This window comes from Trachypithecus francoisi, unplaced genomic scaffold, assembly GCF_009764315.1.
Source record: "Trachypithecus francoisi isolate TF-2019V2 unplaced genomic scaffold, Tfra_2.0 Lachesis_group10, whole genome shotgun sequence".
Lineage (NCBI taxonomy): Eukaryota > Metazoa > Chordata > Mammalia > Primates > Cercopithecidae > Trachypithecus > Trachypithecus francoisi.
Window position 1 is genome coordinate 103,705,282 of NW_022681455.1, and position 17,358 is coordinate 103,722,639.

Below are 17,358 nucleotides of genomic sequence, written 5' to 3' on the forward strand. Positions count from 1 at the left end.
CAATATAATGTTGGCCAAGTGACTTCCTCCTTTCATTCCTTAGTACTAAAGTAGTGCTAACATCCACCTTTTAGTGTAGGGGGATCATGACATAAGTGACGTAGTTTCTGTAGATTGTCTGCCCCAGTACCCCGTAATTTTATTGCTGTACTGGGAGCTTTAGCGCAGCTTGAAGGAGTCGCAGGTACTTAATGTCTCACCTAGTCCATTATATCTCTTCACAAATGCACGTGCTTCTTTTTGGATTATTCTTCCCTCCATCTCTTATGGGAAACCCTAGTTATAAACAGGCTTTGCAGCTAAAGAGTACTGGGTTTGCTCTACCGGCGGGATTTGATGGCGTGATGTCTCACAGAAAGTTCTCCGCTCCCAGACATGGGTCCCTCGGCTTCCTGCCCCGGAAGCGCAGCAGCAGGCATCGCGGGAAGGTTAAGAGCTTCCCTAAGAATGACCCGTCTAAGCCAGTCCACCTCACAGCCTTCCTGGGATACAAGGCTGGCATGACCCACATCGTGCGGGAAGTCGACAGGCCAGGATCTAAGGTGAACAAGAAGGAGGTGGTGGAGGCTGTAACCATTGTGGAGACGCCACCCATGGTGGTTGTGGGCATTGTGGGCTACGTGGAAACCCCTCGAGGCCTCCGGACCTTCAAGACTGTCTTCGCTGAGCACATCAGTGATGAATGCAAGAGGCGTTTCTATAAGAACTGGCATAAATCTAAGAAGAAGGCCTTTACCAAGTACTGCAAGAAATGGCAGGATGAGGATGGCAAGAAGCAGCTGGAGAAGGACTTCAGCAGCATGAAGTACTGCCAAGTCATCCGTGTCATTGCCCACACCCAGATGTGCCTGCTTCCTCTGCGCCAGAAGAAGGCCCACCTGATGGAGATCCAGGTGAACGGAGGCACCGTGGCTGAGAAACTGGACTGGGCCCGCGAGAGGCTGGAGCAGCAGGTACCCGTGAACCAAGTGTTTGGGCAGGATGAGATGATCGACGTCATCGGGGTGACCAAGGGCAAAGGCTACAAAGGGGTCACCCGTCGCTGGCACACCAAGAAGCTGCCCCGCAAGACCCACCGAGGCCTGCGCAAGGTGGCCTGCATTGGGGCATGGCATCCTGCTCGTGTGGCCTTCTCTGTGGCACGTGCTGGGCAGAAAGGCTACCATCACCGCACTGAGATCAATAAGAAGATCTATAAGATTGGCCAGGGCTACCTTATCACGGACGGCAAGCTGATCAAGAACAATGCCTCCACTGACTAGGACCTGTCTGACAAGAGCATCAACCCGCTGGGTGGCTTTGTCCACTATGGTGAAGTGACCAATGACTTTGTCATGCTGAAAGACTGTGTGGTGGGAACCAAGAAGCGGGTGCTCACCCTGCGCAAGTCCTTGCTGGTGCAGACGAAGCGGCGGGCTCTGGAGAAGATGGACCTTAAGTTCATTGACACCACCTCCAAGTTTGGCCACGGCCGCTTCCAGACCATGGAAGAGAAGAAAGCATTCATGGGACCACTCAAGAAAGACTGAATTGCAAAGGAAGAAGGAGCTTAATGCCAGGAGCAGATTTTGCAGCTGGTGGGGTGTCAATAAAAGTTATTTTCCACTGGAAAAAAAAAAAAAAAAAGAGTACTGGGTTTAATTCTGGCTCTGCCAAAGAATCTGTGTGTTTTGGCAATTTGTTTTACCTTTATCAGCCTCAGTTTCCTCATCTGTCAAATGTGGCTTCTCATAGTATAACATAGACTTTACAGAGTGGTTGTGAAGATCAAATCAAGTGAGGAAATTTCTATTTTAGATTATGCCAAAAATCTAATAAAAAGTAACTATAATAATAAAATTATAAACTAATTACACAATATTTTATGTATTATGAATGATTATAATACTTTCCATTTTATTATCTGCAAGCATGAATCTTCAAAGTAAAATCCAAAAAATAATTTTTATTCTAACCCACACATTATTTTCTTCCCAAGAATAAAATTAAACCAGGTTTAACTTGCAGAAATAAATTTCTTAGGGGAACAACCTTACATATTATATCGTAAAGGCCACTTTATTTTTTATTGTATTTTCAGACCTGACATATAAGAATGCCCAACTAGATTTACATGGGCAGTTGTATTTTCTCCTTCCAAAAATCCAAATATTTTAAATCTCAAATGTCACCTCTGCAGAGTTGCCTTCCCTGAATACTTATTCTAAAATAAAGCCTTGAGCCCAGTCATCAAACTCTATCTCTTTATGTTTTATTTCACAGAAGCAATCATTTCCCAACGTAACACTACATATTTATCTGATTTCTTCTTTTTTTTTTTTACTCTGCTAGACTGTAAGCTCCATAAGGACAAGGAACTTGTCTAGTTTACTGCTTGAATCTCCAGCTGTTATGCTAATGCCTGGCACATATGTTGGATCTTGTTTTCACTTTTTTCTTTTGACATATGTATAGAGCCACAAGAAGTGGCAAATATGTTACAGAGATGTCCTGTGTACTTGTAAATCAGTTGACTCCAGTGCTAACATCCTGCATAATAGTACAGTAGGAAACAGAAAATGGACATTATTGGAGCCAAACAACTAGAGGACTTAGATCTCAGTTTGTGTGCTCATTTTTTTCTTTTTGCACATGTTTGTGTATAGCTCTACATTTGATCACATTTATAGATTTGTGTTAACTATGATCACCATCATGATACAGAACTATTCTATCATTTCAAAACTCCCATGTCTCAAAACACAATTGTTTTATAGATACATCTCCTCCCCTTCCCTAACCACTTGCAACCACTGATTTGTTCCCCATCTCTATAATTTTGTTGTTTTTAGAATGTTATATAAATTTACTCATATTATATGCATATATAAAAGCTATTTTCACTCAGCATAAATAATACCCTTGAAATTTATCCAAATTTTATACATACCAAGAGTCTGCTCCTTTTTACTATTTAGTTTTATTCTATATTTCTACTAATTATATCATTAAGTAAATCCTACATTCTATGATTTATATTACATATTTCAAAGTCATGTAAAATATTTGCATTTTATCACTTTATTTCAACCTATTAACCTGCCACTTATCTTGTCCAGGACACTGTATATCCTTATACTGTAAAATTTTTAAATGTCATATTTTCCTCCTGCCTCCACATCCTTATAAGCAGCTGTGAACACTCTGCCCAGGTGGTCAGATGCACTAAATGATAAGGGGTTACCTGCCACAACTTCCCTTCTTGCCCTCCCCTGACTGTTGAACTAGTGACATTCAAACACACTAATGAAATTCCCTCATTCCTTTTGCTTGTGTACACCCCCCAGATTTCCAATAAAGGCAGTTGTCCATGGGTCCTCTCTCCCTCAGCTCCACCTGGTTGGCTGAGCCCACTTTCCTGGAGCTACTCCCATACGGCCTCTTGAGCATCATGCCGCGCCTTTCTCTCTAAGATATCTGAGTGTAATAAATCCTTTTATTTCATATGCCTCTGAACGTGTAATTTCCAGGGCAGTGTGAGAATGACCCTTAAAGGCTCCATGAGGGGAACTTACTTTCCCATTTATAATACAATCCTTCAGCAAGTAGGGGAAATTTCTAAATGAAAATGTGATTGACTCCGATCTCAGCTGACAGCTAAAGAAGGGTCTTAGTCTTTATGCCTGTGATGTTTCAGGGTATATGGTCTTTCATCGCTTACTACAGTTGACACATGGCAGTGCATAACACATTGGAATGGCTTCTCTGTTTACATCCTTCTGCTTTTCTTTCCTCTCCCTGTTTTGAGAATAAGCAACATTCTCAGTGGACTTAAGAGGAAAGAAAATCCTCGTTAAACTGGTAATAAGCAATTTTATTTTGTCTTTAGAAAATCTTCTCAATGTTTTTTTCTTAAAAATTACGTAAGAAAAGGAAAAAGCCCTAGAAGTTCAGATCTAGCATGTAAGGCATAAGACCCAGAAATGCAAATTTTAAGGTATCCCAAGAAACATGGCATTCATAGAGAAATATTAGAATTATTTAAGGAAAGCACACAAACAAAAACAAGAATCCCAGTGCTATATAATATATAAAAATTATGCAGGGTAAATACTTTATAATTAATGGCTTTCAAACTTTAATTAATGAGTTATAGAGTGCACAAAACAGAACAGAGGTTTTCTGTCTGGTGTGATGGCTCACGCCTGTAATCCCAGCACTTTGGGAGGCCAAGACAGGCAGGTCGCTTGAGGTCAGGAGTTTGAAACCATCCTGGCCAACATGGTAAAACCCCACCTCTACTAAAAATACAAAAGTTAGCCGGGCATGGTGGCCAGTGCCTGTAATTCCAGCTACTCAGGAGGCTGAGGCAGAAGAATTGCTTGAACCCAGGAGATGAAGTGAGCCAAGATTGTGGCACTGTGCTCCAGCCTGGGTGACAGAGGGAGACTCTGTCACAAACAAACAAACAAACACCCCACACAAACAAACACACAGAGGTTTTCATCCACTCTGTTCCCAGCACTGTGGCTGCTTCTCATATTATATTTGTTTGCTGGAATGTGACTAGCGCCCCCGGCGCAAAAAAAAAAAAAAAAAATCAGGAATAGAAGAGATGAAGCCATTCACAAAAATAAGCAAGAAAGACACAAACTTATAGTTCTTAAATAACTAGTTTTCTTGGCTTTACGAAATGCCACCTCATTTATTGCTCCCAAGAGCTTTGTGAGGTAGGCATACTTTTTCCTACAGTAGACTAGTAAAATGAGGTATGAGATTTAGAGATAGCGTATGCTATGTACTGAGTGTTTATGCCCCCCAAAATTCATATGTGAAAATCTTCACCCCCAGTGTGATGGTATTTGGTCGTGGAGTCTTAGGGAAGCGATTAGGTCATGAGGTAGAACCCTCATAAATGGGATAGTGTCTTATAAAAGAGATCTCAGAAGGCTTGGTGTGGTGACTCATGATTCTAATCCCAGCACTTTGAGAGGCTGAAGCAGGAAGATGGCTTAAAGCTGGGAGTTGGATACCACCCTGGGCAATTAGCTGAACATGGTGGTGTGTACTTGTAGTCCCAGCTACTTAGAAGGCTTACATATGAGGATCAGTGGAACCCAGGAGTTTGAGTCTGCAGTGAGCTATGATCGCACCACTGCACTCCAGTCTGGATCACAGAGGGAGACCACATCACTGAAAGATTATAATACTTATTTTGTTTTTTTTTGTTTGTTTGTTTTATTTAGCAACCCCAGAGTGTGTGCTCTCTCTCTCCTCTGCTTTTCTGCCATGTGAGGGTACAGCCAAAATACAGCAGTCTATGAATCAGAAAGAGGGCTTTCTCTAGACACCTAATCAGCCAGTGCCTTAATCTTGGAATTCCTACCCTACAGAACTATGAGAAAAACAACGGCTTGTTGTTTAAGCCACCCGGTGTATGGTCTTACAGCAGCCCAAACTAACTAATACATGTAATTTGCCTAAAAGCCTAATGTACCTTAGGTATTAAAGGCAAAGCTGAGATTGCAATTTGAGATATCTGGCTACAAACATTATATTCCTCCTTCCTCACCAACTACCACTTGGCTTCAGATCTTTAATTGGATAGGGGTGCCAAGGCATAGGCAGTAGGGATGGCAGGTAGACCTTTGTTGGTAAATACATATGAGAAAGCCGGCACCAAATAAGATACGTAGAAAGTAACAACACACCTCTTCATAATTTAGGTCTTATTTTTCATTTTTGATTTTATTTATCTGGGCTTTCTTTCTGTCTTTTTTTTTTTTTTAGTTAGACTAAATGTTTATTGGCTTTATCCTATCAAAAACAGCTTTTCATTTCATTGATCTTTAGTATTTTTTTTCCACTTCAATTTCACTTATTTCTGCTCTGATCTTTTTTATTTCTTTTCTTCTATTAATTCTGTTTTTTTTTTCTTGCTTTTCTAGTTATTTAAGATGCATTGTTATGTTTTTATTTGAAGATTTCCTGTATTTTTTTTTTGGATGTAGGTGTTCATTGCTGTAAGGTTTCCTCTTATTACCACATTTGTTGTATCCCACACATTTTGTTATGTTTTGTTTCCATTTTTATTTGTTTCAAGAAATTTTTAAATTTACTTCTTAATTTCTTTATTGACCCACTGGTTATTTAGGGATATATTACTGAATTTACATGTGTTTGTATAGTTTCAAAATTCCTCTTGTTATTGGTTTCTTGTTTCATTCCATCGTGGTCAGAGAAGACACTTGATATACTTTCAGTTTCTTTGAACTGTTAAGACTTGTTTTGTAGCCTACCAAATGATCTAACCTTGAGTATGATTCATGTGCTGAGGAGGAAGAATGTGTATTCTGCATCTGTTGAATAAAATGTTCTGTGAGTAACTATTAGATCCATTTGGTTTATATGATAGACCAAATCTAGGTGATTCAAGACTGTCTTTCCTATCATTTTCAGTGCCTTTTTTCTTAATATAAAGTGTGCTCACGAGATTTTTGGTTCTTATGAAGGTGCTTTTTGTGTGGAGAATTGTTCAATTTGGTGTTCTTGTTCGGGTAAAAATAGCTGGGGGTTTCTATTCAGCCGTCTTGCTCGGCCTTCTCTAAGACAGCTTTTTAAAAACATTTATTGAGTTTCTACTATAAGTAAAACAAACAGGTCATTGGTCAACTCCAAAAATATGTTATGTGTACTTATGAAGCTTAGAAAATAAAAGTCAAAACAGATATAGGAAAAATAACTCTTCCTGTTTTTCTGGGACTATCCCTGTTTTAAAAGGCAAGTCTACCTCCTAGGAGCTCCCTCAGTACCGAGTCAACATGGTATGCTGGGTAAGCCTATCAAATAATCATATGAGAAATACAGAATTACAGTTGTCACAGTTGTTAAAAGACAGAAGAGCACGAAGTTACAGATTTCTATGATGGGGAAGGGCCTGATTGGAGGTCTGAAGTGTATTGTCTGTAGAAAGGAACTATGAAAAAATAGTCAAAGAAAGAAGAGGAGATGTTCACCTGATACATATTGGAAGAAAAGTGTTTTATGTATGTAGTGAAATTGGCATTTAAAAAAGATCATAGTAGAAGATAGCTTGTTTAGTGTGAGAACTATACAAAAGTCAGTGTGGCTGGGGCCCAGGAACCAAAGGGCTCATGGTGAGATATGTATCTGAATTACACACCAGGATTCAGACCAGACTCAGCAAGTGTTTTCTATAAAGTGTCATATGGTATAAAAAATGGTAAGACGGCTTAAAAGATTTCCAGACATTGTTGTATAGCCTCCTTGTTCCAAATATTAAATCAAACATGAATCCAACCACTTCTGGAAAGGAAATGTTATTAAGTTCCTGATCAGGTGACCTTTAGATAGAGAGGTTATCCTATTGGGCCTGACCTATTGCATAAACATTTAAATCTTAGTTCTAGAGGTCAGAAATAGAGGACTTCAGAGATTTTCAGCACAAGGGGATTTAACTCACAAGACATTCTCCATTGCTGACTTTAATATGGAAGAAATCATGTGGCAGGAACTGTGGGCAGCACTAGGAGCTGAAAGCAGCCACTAATGATAGCTACTAAGCAACCAGGTGTCTTGCCACTCAAAGGAATTGCATTTTTTAAATGGGCATTTAGAGAAAGACCCTAAATCTTAAATAATATAGCAGCTCTGGACAACATCTTGATTTCAGTCATGTGAGACCCTGAACAGAGAACATGGTCATACTGTGCCAGCTCCTGACACATAGAGACTGGGAAATAAAAAATTTTTGTTATTTTAAGCTAATAATTTTGCAGTGATTAGTCATGCAGTAATAGAAAACAAGCACAGTAAACCTGGTAATTCTTTTTTAACTACTGGGCATTACAGTTTCTGCTGCAACTAGTCAACTATGATATTATACTGCAAAATCAGCCATAGAGAGTACATAAATGAATATGTATGTCTATATTCCAATAAAATTTCACTTACAAATAAAGCAGTAAATATATTTGGCTTGTGTGTTATAATTTTCAGACTCCTAATATAGAAAATCTAAGGAGTTGTATACATTATTAAGGAGTTTTTGCTTTAGCCTAACTAAAATGCAAAAGCATTGTATGGCTTTAGTGTGGTGATAAATGATTATACTTACATTTTGAAGATCAATCTGCCTAAGACTTTGGTAATGAATAATTGAATGAAGTATATCAATATGAAAAGTGTAGAATAAGTTTTTGGCTATTGCACTTGATCTCTCTTGCTAGAAGGATGGTTACTGGAAGAGTGATAGGGAAAATCTTCAATCTGGGCATGTGTGTGACTGTGCATGCATGCGTGTGTGTTTCCATTCATGCACATGTATAAACTCCCTATAAAGATAGGAGTTGTGTTTTGTGACATTTTTGCTCTAATGAATAAACAGATTCTGCAACATTTGTAATGTAACTCTAAAAAAAAAAATCACTGTGCTTTTTCTACGACCATGGCATCAGATTGATTAAATGAACATTTCCTGTACCTAGTGGATTCATATGAATTATAGGGAAGAAACCAGCTCTACTGACCTGGTGATTTAATGTTCTCTACCTAACAATTTGCAAAACATTATGAAATGATGAGAACGATATCACCAGGGGCATTTGGAAACGGTCTGAAATTGATCATGGCTAAACAACAGCTTCCTTTTTGCCTTACCTCTTCTCACACAATGCTGTTTGAAATAGTATTTTGGGCTGGACGCGGTGGCTCAGCCCTGTAATCCCAGCACTTTGGGTGGCCGAGGTGGGTGGATCATCTGAGGTCAGGAGTTCGAGACCAGCCTGACCAACATGGAGAAACGCTGTCTCTTCTAAAAATACAAAATTAGCCGGGCGTTGTGGCACATGCCTGTAATCCCAGCTACTCAGGAGGCTGAGGCAGAGAATCGCTTGAACTCAAGAGGTGGAGGTTGCGGTGAGCTGAGATTGCACCATTGCACTCCAGCCTGGGCAACAAGAGTGAAACTTCTTCTCCAAAAAAAAAAAAAAAGAAAAAAGAAACAAACAAACAAATACTATTTTTAAAAGTTTTTATATCGGACTATTTTCTTAGGTACTGAATGGTCTCTTATGAAATAAGACACCCAGCTCAATAATTGACACATAGTAGGTATCGAGTGAATTTTAGTGGAATTGGAATCTAACTTGGCTAAAATAAAGACAGTTTTTAATTGAACCTAGGTTTAAAATACTAAACAAAGTTGGTAACTATGGTGAATACCAAGCTATTTAGAGTTCAGCATTGCTTTTCTTCAAAAAGAAATGCAAAATTAAAAGAGAAAAATGTTGCGAGACATATCTCCCTGGGTCTTTCATATTCCTACATGTGTTGCTGTGTGCCACACTTCAAGACACTGACCACTCTTTACCTTCGACCATTTTTCAGTGTAATGTTTACAGCAAGTAATTGAGGAATGAGTTAACATCTCCCCTAGGAACAAAGACTTATTTGCTGACTGCTCACTGTGAAATAGAGGATTTCTTAAGCTTAGCAATCCTTTTTTGTGATACAATCCATGGTTTATGCAGGCACTTGTGTAGGCCCTCTGTGTGGATTTGGGAGGCAAGTGGAATGAACAGAAACATGCTAATACTCATGCTACTTGCTGTGTCATGAGTAATGAAATTCTTCGTCTCTCAGCAAGAAGTTCATATTTTCTGTCAGTGTTTGTGATAGAGTATTCAGGCTTAACTTTATCATGTCATAAATAAAGAATGATTCCTACTGCAGAAAAAACTTTTCAAGGTTTTATGTCTTGGATAAATATTCCAGGTTGACTACTTTGAACAACATGTTCTCAAATATTTTCGTAAATATTTATGAAAGGATACCATAATTAGTGACATAAATGATGATAATGTTATGGTTGACAAAGCATTGTTTCAAAAATTTGCTTTAGTTCCTCAAACTTTAAGTTAAGTAAGAAAGATATTATCATTCCAAGTACAAATGCAAACATGGCTCAGAAGGTTTTTACAATTTTTTCAAAGCAGTGTAGTGTTTACAAGTTAGGTTCCTACTTATAATTTGAAGAATCTGCCTTCTGTTGTTTAAACATATTATTTATAAAAATAGTACATTGAAAAATACATTTAATTATGGAGTCATGTATTTATTAGCAACATTTCTCAAAACTTATTGTATTATGCTAATAGTATAACGTTATATAGTATGTGTTCTGTGTGTGTGCGTATGTGTCAGAAAATCAATTGCACATAATACGTAGCAGATACAATGCAGACGAGTGGTTAGAATATCTAGTTTGTTTTTATAAGGTAAATAAGAACATTTTGTTTGTTTGGTTGACTTTGTTTTATAGCTCAAATATGACTTTTGAAATAATTTTGTGAATTTTAATTGTACTTTCAGCGATTGAGTTAGAAAGGAGAAAAGGGTAAAGTCAGGAAAAGAGTTGGTGAGAACCATCAACTTTCACATAGAGACCCAGGTATTGGAACCTCAGATTGAACCAAATCCCAGATTATTTTGTTTCCTTGGGGGAGTAAATCACAAAATTTATTTAAAGTCCTCTTCATAGCTTGCAGTGCTCTGAAGATCATTCTTCAAGTGTATGAGTAAGCTTTGTATGTTCTTTATTGCGAAGGCTTGGATTCCTTATTGACACATAGATTGAAGTTCTTAATTGTCAAGACTAAGAGGCAATTGAAGGAATAACTTGGTGAAATGCTCTAGGTAAGAGACAAAAATTTGCTCATTTTTTAGGTTTTGGTGCCTAGCAAGCACATTGCCTTGAACTAGAGAAAGTACACACACACACACACACATACACAAAAACACACACACATATGGATAAAAAAGAGAAAAGAGGGAGACTGGGTGCAGTGGCTCATGCCTGTAATCCCAGCACTTTGGAGGCTGAAGAAGGGCAGATCCCCTGAAGTCAGGAGTTCAAGACCAGCCTGGCCAACATGGTGAAATCCTGTCTCTATTAAAAATACAAAAATTAGCCAGGTATGGTAGCATGCATCTGTAATCCCAGCTACTCGAGAGGCTGAGGGAGGAGAATAGCTTGAACCTGAGAGGCGGAGGTTGCAGTGAGCTGTGATGATGCCACTGCCTTCCAGCCTGTGCGACAGACAGAGACTCCATCTCAAAACAAAACAAAACAAAACAAAACAAAACAAAAAAACAAAACCCCAAAGAGAGAGTGAAAGGAGGGCATGAGAAAGGAAGATTGAATGAAAATGTCAAGGAAATTCTTCTTTAAGAGAGTTGATGAAGCAAGCATGAACTTTAGACCACCTTTGGATGGATTTCCTCCCATTTAATAAAAAAATCATATTAATAAAATCACAAACATACAGGAATTAGTATAAAATCTGTATTTATTTGTAAGGAGAAAGAGAATAGGAGAAATCACGCAAACAAACTAGGAGAGAGAGGCTAAATTACATAAAATTTAAAAAGGGGGGTGGCTAAAGAATAACTAAGAAAAAGAAAATAAAAAAGAGAACAACCAGAAAGAAAAAGGCTCAGAGAGGCTAGACAGAAAGAAAGAAAAACAAAAGGAAAATAAAAGAAAAGTCAAACTTTTAGTTTAGCTTTACTTTCTTTCTATATGATTAGTAAATCGACAAGGGAGATGGAACCTTACAGCAGGAAGAGAGAGGAGAAAATGGCTGCTTTTCAAACACTTGACTTAACCACGCCTGGTCTCTAGCTGGCAGCCTCTGCATATTCCCCTGACAGCACCTGGAGAAGGTTCCTGTAGAACACCGAAGGGGTAGTGGGAAAGTATGACATGTGGCACCAGGGCAAGATCTGATCCTTGACAAATGAAATCTGTCAGCCATCTCCTCAAAGGCTGCCACCTTTCATATCCCTGCTTGGCTGAGCTAGCTTTATATAGAGACTTATTGTATTATTCAGCTGGTTTGATTTTCCTTTTTATGACAACCCTCCCCTGGAGACCATCCATCTCTTCACAATCCTGGAGAATGACTCTAACTGAATGATATTTCAATGTAATTTATAACTCTCTACTGTAAACACAAATGCAGGTTGTTTCTTAGCACTGGAAACAATGCTAGTGGCCAGTCTTGAACCTTTATTATTTGAATGAAGTTAGTACCAAAATGGTTAAAGAATTTAGATAGGAAAATTTAATAGAGCTAAAAGAAAGAAGAAACAAACGTAAAACAAATAAACAAACACTCTGAAAAAAAAAAAAGGAAAGAATGAGTTTTAGCTCTCTACCATTATTAGTTAATTTTGTGTTGTTGAACTTCACAGGCAGTTATGAAGATTGTGTAAATAATTCATGATAAAGACTTACTAACAAAGTTGTAGGAAATAGTACCCAGTACTATTTCTAGCATAATTCTAAAGATACAAGAAATCTTAAGATGTACCTATTCCATTGGAAGATCTAAACTCTTAATATGTTTATTCTCCCTAAATTTATTATAGATTCACAACAGTTCCAATCAAAATAGCAGTAGACGTTTTGTTATTTTTTGTTGTTGTCTGTGGAAATTGAGGAGAAGGTTCCTATGGAAATGCACAGGATAACCAAGGTAATCTTGAAGGACACCAAGGTCAAGGGCTTACAGCACCTGATTTCAAGACCTACTAAAAAGGTCAGTAATTAAAGTGTGGGCTGGGCGAGGTGGCTCATGCCTGTAATCCCAGCACACACACACACGCACACACACAGTGACTTTCATGCTCTTTGGGAGGCCAAAGCAGCCAGATCACAATGTCAGGAGATCGAGACCATCCTGGCCAACACGGAGAAACCCCGTCTCTACTAAAAATACAAAAACTAGCCAGGTGGGGTAGTGGGTGCCTACTCAGGAGGCTGAGGCAGGAGAATTGCTTGAACCGGGAGGCGGAGGTTGCACTGAGCCACTGCTTACCTGTGAAGATGTCTACTTAACATTTACCTCTGTTAAAAAAATGTTATTCCTGGTGTTGGCCTCTGTTTCATTGTACTCTAACTGATAAAAATTTATTTCACATTATTTAGACCAATTTGAAAATTTTCTTATGAATATATTTATCAAAAAATTATATTCATATTAAATATAATATAATATTAATCAAAACAATTATAAATAGATATTTTTGGGTATAGGATGCTGTAATCTGAAAATAATATTTTACATGAATAATTTATAATGATTTTATATGTATGTTTTATTGTAAAGTTTGGTTAAAAATAAAATAATTTTAAGACTAAGCAATTACATTAAGAAAAGTTTTTGAAGATAGGGAAAAGAAATAAGAACTCAAGTAGAAAAAATTGAATATAAAATTTCTGGTAAAGAAATTTTTTTTGTGAATGTATAGAGTGATTAATAATGGTTATCAAATTGCTATAGGAATTTCATTTCATTGAATATACTTTATAGGAATGATTTAAATGTCTTGTTAAAAATGTTAGTATTTACAGTGTGCCAAGTTTTATGACATTTGCAACTACCTGCTCTTAAAATGAAATGTGATTTGTCAATTTAAATATATGAAAAGGAGTGAAGTTTTCAGAATTCATTTGGAAATACACAAACAAAAATGTTGAAGACCACTGTCTAAGAACATAAAAGTAGCTATCTAGAAACCATCCACATGTGGACGAGCACAGAATTCCTGCTGCCCTCCAAAGTTGTTCCAGGCCTCCTCTGAAACTCTCAGGATGAAGTTCACATAGGAACACGATATGGCCTCAATGATTTTTGCAGTCTTATTTCCTAGGTTCTATTTTCCATACTCACGTAGAAGGATCCCCAAAGACAGAACACAGGGTACTTTTCTGAAAGACCCCAGCCTATTTCCTAGAAGGCTTGCTGTTTCTGCCTTGAATTCACTCTCTACACACCAAATGAACAAGCTAACAATTCCTGCTCCTGAAAATTCAGCTCAGCATCATCGCCTCCTCTGGAACACTCCTAGGTGATTGCGTACAGATTTGTATTTTTGGGGGGATTAGAACTTTTGCTGAGTTAAGTATTTGTCTTCACCAATGTCAAAATTTATGTACTCCTTCGGGGGCGGGGCTTTTCTGATTTTGTTCTGTTTTTTGTTTTTGTTTTTCCGCTTTGTTTCCCTCTTTAAAATTTGAGGGTTTAAACGCTATTTTATAACACACAAATGATTGTAGAACGATTGAATTTAATAATAAACACACATTGAATCTACTTTTCTTTTTCCATAGAGCAAGTTCATGCATTTGAAATTACTGAAAAGGCATATCTTAATGACTTCAAAGTTTAAACCTGATAATATTTGAAAAGTAAATTTCTGTTTTATTTTCAAAATATTAAATTATTTAAGAAATACTGGCTACATAGAATGCCAGAGAGACTTACAGTATTAAAAAGATAATTCTGTAATTATAGATATTATACTTTGATTTTCATAGTAAATAAGTCTTCCTAAAGGCAGCACTCTCTAAGTATTTTGAGAGAGCTTCTGCAAACCTGCTATTAATTTTCTGTGGTAAAGTATCTGCTCTAATTATTAGAATTCACAGTATTGTGCTGTCTTAAATATCCTATTCGGAAAATCTGTAATGAAATGATTTGATTTGCTCATGATGGCTAAAAAGATTAAGATGAGTAAGCAGTAAACCCTAGAAAACCTTTAAAAAAAAAAAAAATCCTTATCCTGCAATCCACCTCTAGTGCCAGATTTAGGACCGAATGGCTGATAGAATGGATGACTGATTGGCAAAGAGAAATATGCCTGGCTGCCAAGCTAACGGAGGAGACTTATTCACTTGCTCAATCCCTCCCTGGCTCAGGGGTTCACTGGCTGGCTGACTAGAGCTGCCTGGCAGACTGGCTAGTTAACTCGCTAACTGACTGGTTGGCTAGCTGCACGGATGGTTTCCTGACTGGCTAAGTGTCCGATGAAAGGGATGACAAGTTGCACAGCTGCCTGCTACACTAGCTCAGAGGTCAGTTGGCTGATGGTCTGACTGACAGTTTGCCAGACTAAATTAATAACCCATGTGCAAGATCACACACATTCTGGAGGTATTCTCAACTGCATACTCACACTCACTCAGGCTGCAAGATTATGCAAATATCCAGACCACATTTGTGTAGCCTGGGACTGCATAAAATTCACAGCTCCATTTGAGATGACTTTTTATACCTGAGAAACTCAAAATTCCTGATGTTTAATATTCTACACCCAGAGACCATTCAGAAAGAATTGGGGCTCTGTCTATGGATGGTTTATGTGCTAGGGCAAAAATAAAAATGACTGCATAGGGTGTTTGCTTAAATCTGAAAGAGGCCAGTCATAGGTGGTGAGGGTGTAGATGATCAGTAGCTGTTTCGTAAGAGTTAGTAACTTTCCTTCCCATGTTAGAGAAATGGGTAATAAATTTTCCTGTGATGACACAGATTCATATAATCAGACCCACTACATCTCTCAGGGAGTCAATCTTATAAAGAAAAATAAGTATTCCAGGCACAGTGGCTCACGCCTATAATCCCAGCACTTTGGGAGGCCGAGGTGGGCAGATCACCTGAAGTCGGGAGTTCGAGACCAAACTGACCAACATGGAGAAACCCTGTCTCTACTAAAAGTACAAAATTCGCCAGGCGTGGTGGCGCATGCCTGTAATCCCAGCTACTCAGGAGGCTGAGAGAGGAGAATCGCGTGAACCCGGGAGGCAGAGGCTGTGGTGAGCCGAGATCCCGCCATTGCGCTCCACCCTGGGCAATAAGAGCAAAACTCCATCACACACACACAATTAAAAGCAGTTCAACCAGTATTCATCTATCCATTAAGCAACTGCTCCCCTTTTTCCTGTGTTCTAATGAGATGATCCATCAAAGTGCCTTGTTCACCTACCAACCTGGTGGATTTGGTCCAAATCCTCTTTCCAAAGAGTTAACAGAGGGATTTAACAATATGGATTATGTCATGTTCTTAGAGGGGAATTCCCTAGTTGTAAGGACCATTTTGGTCAAGTTTTTGAAGGCTCTTTTTTCAGAACTAAGAAGTTTCCAAGTAGAAAATAAAAAGAAAGAAGAACTGAGACAAAGAGGTAAGAGATACAAAACATAGAAAAGAGAAGAGAAGATAGTAAAAGGGGGGACTCTCAATTGCCCAACTTCAGAACTTCTATTCAGACACATCAAAACTGGACACTGGACTTTCCAATATTGTGATTCAACAAAGTCCCTCTCATCCTGAGCTAATTTTGAGTTCTCTCACGTGTAATAAAAATGTTCAGAATAATGTAGAGCCACAGTTTCACAAAATTATGTTGATAGATTGATTCATTATTTTATTAAACATTTGTTTAAAACTTACACGATGGAGGTGATACAATGGTATGTAAATTATATTAATGTGAAGCAATATAAAGAAAAATATCACTACCTAAAATATACAAATTTATAAAATTTAAAAAATCACTATCACAAAATAATTATCACTAACAGAGCATGTCAAAAATAGAAGGACTTTGACAGGTACGTGTGGGTAATAAGAAAGTTTATGATTAAAATATTTCCAATAAATACTATTTCTCTCTTTTTTGACGGTGATAACCTTTAATTTTTCGTGAGGAAATGAACATGTCTTGAGTTTAATCAGCATAACAAAAATAACCGATTTTGCATGTATGTGTACCATTACTAAAAATGTCTTCTTACCTGGCCTTTATCTGCTTCATAAGTGCCTCTTACTCATTAAAGTCCATCAAAATAGCTTCAAACTCTGTTATTTTATCTAAGAATTTCTCTCTCCATGTGTATCTCAGGTTACCATGTGTTCTTTCTTTAGTGTTTCTGACTCACTAATATGTGTTTAAGTTAATCATAATTTCACATAATAATTATTGTACATATTTTTCTATGTGCTGTGAGTTTGTCCAGGATGGAAAACACTTATTTTACATCTTATGTCTCTCAAAGATTTGTCTGTTATTTAATTTATATCAAGTGACCAATAAATGCTAATTATAAAATTGAATAAATAAAATATAAATAAAATATGAGATATTTAGCCTCACTCCTTAAATGATTTTTTTTTCTTTGCAAGTATAGGCAAAAGCAAATTTAGCTAATGATAAATATCTATGTAATTCATAATAAGCATTAACTTTTTGCGTTTCTCATCTCTTACTTTCTTTTTGAGTTGAAAGATTCCCTGGGAATAAAGTTTAAAAACTCTTATGATTCTATTAGTGTGGACAGCTGGCATTTTATAATATTTAATTATCAAATAATCTTTCAGAGCCCTTAAGTTATGTGAACTCATGAAGGATGTAGAAAATCATACATAATCATATTTTGTAATCAACCAAAAAGAAATTGTCAGTATTCATTGTAAAACATTTGTAACTGGCCGGGCGCGGTGGCTCAAGCCTGTAAT

The 17,358-nt window shown here is 37.6% G+C and overlaps 1 pseudogene across 1 annotated transcript; it reads left to right on the top strand.

Annotated features, from left to right (window-relative positions):
* The first annotated feature begins 311 nt into the window (after nucleotides 1-311).
* On the top strand, nucleotides 312-1,626 carry LOC117087893 (annotated as a pseudogene). Its single transcript, XR_004438939.1, has one exon. The product of XR_004438939.1 is annotated as a 60S ribosomal protein L3-like (transcript).
* Nucleotides 1,627-17,358: the final 15,732 nt, after the last annotated feature.